The 5,558-nt window shown below is 44.9% G+C and overlaps 1 long non-coding RNA gene across 1 annotated transcript; it reads right to left on the bottom strand.

Moving 5' to 3' along the window:
- Positions 1 to 262: 262 nt before the first annotated feature.
- LOC125436910 lies at positions 263 to 1,703 on the bottom strand. Its single transcript, XR_007245134.1, has 2 exons — positions 797 to 1,703; positions 263 to 707 (listed from the first exon to the last, which is right to left on the bottom strand). It is a non-coding gene; the product is annotated as an uncharacterized LOC125436910 (long non-coding RNA).
- Between the last annotated feature and the right edge of the window lie 3,855 nt (positions 1,704 to 5,558).

Genomic DNA, 5,558 nt, shown 5'->3' with positions numbered 1-5,558 from the left:
ATGCACATATGTACAGTACACCGATACATACACACAGAGAGAAAATCTTTCCTGAAAATAGGTGAGACGAGCAATGCAATGTAAACAGCTCTAAGTCTGCAGTATTTATTTCTAAATCCTTATCTAGATCTGCTTCAGATATCACAGGAAGCTCTTCTGTTTATCTCTTTCGGACCTTTTCCGCAAGCACAGCTTGCCACACCTTTCTTCGTGGCCGCAGCTTGTCTCTTGGGCTCTGAACCAGAATTCCAAACACAAAATATCTATTTATAATTTTATTAAAGAAGGTAAGTAAAACATGTGTTTTAAAAACGTAACAGTGAACGTAAAATCAAGGCGTAATACAGTTACACAATAAAACATCAAAAGCTAACATCTACATGCCAAATTCTGTCTGCGTACGCAACTGAAACACTCTAGGACAAGCTATGCCAAAAAGGAGGCGGGGGTGGGGGTGGGGAATCACTCATAATAGTTGGGAGAGAGCTATGCATTTATTGCACAAGAAAAATTCATTCCAAGGAGCTGCTTATGATGAGTTGAAACTGTGCTTGATTTCAGGGATTTACTTACGCGTAACACAAACATTGGGTAGCCTTGGACATTAGCTCTTGCTTGCTTTTTAAATGCAATGTTTGCCAGGACATTGACGTTCTCTCCCTATGCCAGGGGTCGGCAACCTTTAACACCCAAAGAGCCATTTGGACCTGTTTTCCATGGAAAAGAAAACGCTTGGAGCCACAAATAATTTTTGACATTTAAAATGAAGATAATGCTGTATATATTGTTTTGTTACCTTTATGCTTTGTATAAACAATTATAGTGTGTTATGAAATCCATGAAGTGTTACATCACCGTCACTGGCCAACCAGGCAGCTGGGACAGGAAAGCCGGAAATGGCTTGGGATAACTGTCTCAGGCTGTGCCTCTCTGGGAACGGGGACTCTTTCCCATTAACCCTTAGGGTGACTCTCCGAAGGAGGTTGAGAGGACCCAAGCCACGGGGAGCCACAGTACAAGGATGAATGAGCCGCATGTGACTCCAGAGCCGCAGGTTGCAGACCCCTGCCCTATGCTATCGAAGAGACATCGCCAGACTTTTAGCTATTTGACAGTTAGCTGCCGCAAACATGTGTGGAAGGAACCAGGATTAAGTTTTAGTAAAAATCTTCTCCCTGTCTAAAGAGATGTTTCTTGAATTGAACCTTTGTTGGAAGGCGAGCTTCCAAGCTAACTCTACTGGAGTCATTAATGACTTGGGCAACAGCTGTGTGTTGAAAGTGAAGTATTTTGGTTTCCTGTGGTTAAGCTTCATTTTTAAAGTTACACTCACAGCCTTTAAAAAGCCGTTGTGGTGTTAGTCAACACCTTGAGCCTTTTCGGCTTCTGAATGCCCCCTGTCCGAGGTGCATTTATGCCAACAAAAAATGTGGGGCATAGATTGGCATAGATGCCAATTGTTCTCAAAAATCAAGTGCCCAGTGGTGGGATTCAGCCTATTCGCACCAGTTCAGTAGAACCGGTAGCTAATTTTTGGTCTAGTTCGGAGAACTGGTTGTAATCCCACCACTGTGTCCTTTTGGAACAGGTTCCCTCTCCTGTGGCAGGCAACATCTCCCTCCCAAGCACCCAATCATATCCCCCCAAAAAATCCTGGCCAGGATGCCCCACAGTTCATGAGGTAAGCATGTGGTATGGGCAGCGGTGGGATCCAAAAAATTTAGTAACAGGTTCCCATGGTGGTGGGATTCAAACTGTGGCGTAGCGCCAATGGGACTGGGCGGGGAATGACAGGGGCGTGGCCAGGCATTCTGGGGCGGGGCATTCCTGGGCAGGGCTGTGGCAAGGACGCAGCCACTGCGCCTGTCCTTGGGCGGGAAACGAATGCACGCAGGGGCAGGCTGCCACGCACGCCAATGCACCTCCTGCTAGACTGCTTCAAGTTCTGCGCGCTACTGCTGAGAGGAGGGGCGTAACTAAGGCAAAAATCATGTGACAAAATCACCAATTAGTAACCCCCTCTCGGCACACACAAATAATTAGTAACCTACTCTTGGGAACCTGTGAGAACCTGCTGGATCCCACCTCTGGGTATGGGACACTGTCTCTCAGCTCCCTGAAATGCAGCCTTAGAGTGAGCAGCAAGGCACTTTGGCGGCAGGAAAAGCACAGAGAGGGCACTTAGCACTCCTGGGGGAGCTCTTTGAACCAACACCCAAGAGGAAAGCAAAGTCCACCCTTTACGGATGACCTCTCTCATTTCAGAACCTTAACAGATAACCCATCTCTGGAGTCTCCATTCCAGGGGCAGCTGCAGGTCAACAGGTAAGCATAGGCCTTGGTCCCAAACCTCCTTCCCTGTTCCCCTTGGTGTGAAGCCAAGTAATAATTAATCCACACAAAGTAAAGGAAGGGCTCTAGCAGTTTTATGGCTCATGAGTTATCGGCAAAAATGGAGGACAAGTTCAAGGATCTACTGGCTCGATACCCTTCTTTTCATACTTTGTGTTAGTGGGTTTCCACCCTCTCAATGCATTCTCTTCTAGTAAGGGTTCTTATTAAACAATCATATGTGGAAGAAATGGTTTGTCAACCTCTTTTCCTTTGGGGTCAAAGGATTTCAGGAAGTATTTCCTTCATTATCATTGGGTCCTTATGATTTCATTGGAGCCAGTCTGCTATTCCAGATGTTATCTCCGTTATTGGTCAAGTTATAATACATACCTAAAAGATCATTCATGAGAAGTCATGTTTTGTTTTGCTATTGATGGAAGCCTTGGGTAAGCTTCTGCAAGATGGACAACAGGAAGTAATGATGGGTCATCCAGTTTCCCTGAAAAGCAGCTTACCAGTGTGGCCTGCTATATGCTACTATAGCGTAGTAATGCTTTGGAGCACATGCCCAGACACTACATCTGCATGTAGCAGGAGCTTCCCAACTGGGCATAGATTCTATTGATGCACGTAATCACAATGTTGTCTGAACAGGGGCTACAGACCAGAGGTGGGATCCAGCAGGTTCTCACAAGTTCCCGAGAGTAGGTTACTAATTACTTGTGTGCGCCGAAAGGGGGTTACTAATTGGTGATTTTGCCACGTGATTTTTGCCTTAGTTACGCCCCTCTTCTCACAGTAGTGCGCAGAACTTGAAGCAGTCTAGCAGGAGGTGCACCGGCGTACGTGGCAGCCTGCATGCATTCATTTCCCGCCCAAGGACCGGCGCAGTGGCTGCATCCCTGCCACAGCCCCGCCCAGGAATGCCCCGCCCCTGGAATGCCAGGCCACGCCCTCGTCGTGCCCCACCCAGCCCCATTGGCGCTACGCCACAGTTTGAATCCCACCACCATGGGAACCTGTTACTAAAAGTTTTGGATCCCACCACTGCTACAGACATAGTTTGGGTGTCTGAACAGAGGCTACAGACATAGTTTGGGTGTATAGCTTTCATACACATGAACTGACCACTGGAATTTTCAGGATTCTGATCTATGTGCACCAAAGCTGTGTGTGCATTTGAAATGTGTGCCTTGCCCTTGTTCACACCACATGGCAACCATGCAGTGGGAGCATTGCATGTAGGATTCTGACGTACCAATGGATCCAGGATCTGTATGAACTATTTATCTTATGATGTGTGCCAGAATCGTCTACAACATGTGCCAGAATCATCTACGATGTTCCTTGGCATTGCAAATGATGTGGCGATCGCAGAGACTGTCTTTTGGGAGGGATATGCATCCAGAAATGCTGAAGAGCTGCAGAAAGATCTACTGCAGGGATCTGCAACCTGTGGCTCTCCAGATGTTCATGGACTACAATTCCCATCAGCCCCTGCCAGCATGGCCAATTGGGGCTGATGGGATTTGTAGTCCATGAACATCTGGAGAGCCTACTGAATCCAGAATTTCAGTGTTGTGAAAAGACTTGGGATTCATTTTTAGAAAGTAAGTTTCTAGTCCTTATGACTGAAAATATGTTGAAAATCTCTGATTCACATTTCCAGAGGTTAGTGGAGTGTCCTTCAGTGCACTTCTTGGGAATCCACTGTGTAAAATTATTTTGTGTAAAAGTATACCTGTTGCTCAAAAAAAAAAAAAATTCCTGAATCTAGGCAAATTAAGAAAAAAAATGTCAGAAATGATGGAAAAGGGACATATTAGCCCAGAATCTCTCAGTTGGATTCACTTAATCTTGCCTTTAGGTATTGTTGTCATGTTGTTAAGAATTTATATACTGCTGTGAAGAGTGAAAATATTTTTTTCCAGTTTTATTTGAGGCTATTTTGTCTTCTCACAACATTATGATTCGAAGATGCCAGCTACAGATGCAGGCGAATCATCAGGAGAAAATACTACTGCAACACGGCCATACAACCCGGAAAACCCACAACATCCTAGTGATTCCAGCCACAAAAGCCGTCAACAATACATTACGATTTGTCATGAAAGAGAATCCAGAGAAGATGGAGATCTGTTTCGAAAAGAATCCAAGGCATTTAGAAAACAACCTTTTCCCACATCTAGTAGTATTCTCAGAGTTTTCCCAGTTGGCACAGAAGATTTCTCCTGGAGGAATATTTCAGAACTCAGCCACTGTGCAAAGAGTCACAGCAGGAGTTTTGAACATCCACAAGACAAGAATGTAAATTGCATTTTATCCCCTGTCATCTTTCAAAGGAGAACAGCATACGAGGGACCAAGTTAACCCCCCCCCCCATCAATAAGTGACTAGGTTCAGAAGAATAGATAGTAATCCCCTAACTGATAAAACAAGACAGATTGAAAAAAGGTATTTTTCAGCGAGCAGTCATTCCAACAATGACCTCATTTGTCGTTTATTGACAAAATGTATATCCTACCTTTCTGCCCTCGCAACAGCCACCAAGATGGCTAACAGTGAAAAACCTACGTGATAAACTCCCATTTTAAAATAATTAAAGACAACCCTCTAAACTGAGTCTGTATCAATGAAATGACAGATTCTTACTAAATGAAGTTGTACTGCTGAGTTCTACAAGCTGCTGCAATGAACCATCTGCTCATATTATCAGGAACTGGTAATATTTTACTACAAGCACAGGACATGAACTGGTTCCCTTGTACCGGCACTGGGATCCGACCTCATAGTGGTGCAAGATTTTTTTTAATTCCTCTGTACCCCATTCTTGTCTTCACAGTGGCCCTGCGAGGGAAGCTAGGCTAAGGCGCATTTTGCATGAGCCAATAAATACGAATATAGGACGCTAAATAACCCGTTTTTTGAGGGGGAGGGACTTTGCACAGATCCCGCCCCCCCAAACAAGTCTGCCTGTGTTATTTCCCCCAACCTGGGTTTTTTGAAAATCGCTAAACAAGCAATCCTTTTCAAAAAAACCTGGGTTGGGGCCTCTCCCGAGCAAACAGCCAAGCAGGAAGCACTTTATTTGCCTCCCTTTTCCTTTTTAATTTTGAGGCTCACATCTGCAACTGGTTTTATTGTGGGACATTGGAATGGCTGTGGGACGTTCATTTGTGCATGCCTGCGTAGCTACGCATGTGTGGGAAGTAATAAAAAAAATA

This window comes from Sphaerodactylus townsendi, linkage group LG07 (assembly GCF_021028975.2).
Source record: "Sphaerodactylus townsendi isolate TG3544 linkage group LG07, MPM_Stown_v2.3, whole genome shotgun sequence".
NCBI lineage: Eukaryota > Metazoa > Chordata > Lepidosauria > Squamata > Sphaerodactylidae > Sphaerodactylus > Sphaerodactylus townsendi.
Note: the sequence above shows the minus strand (reverse complement) of the source record. Positions and strands in the feature narration are given on the sequence as shown.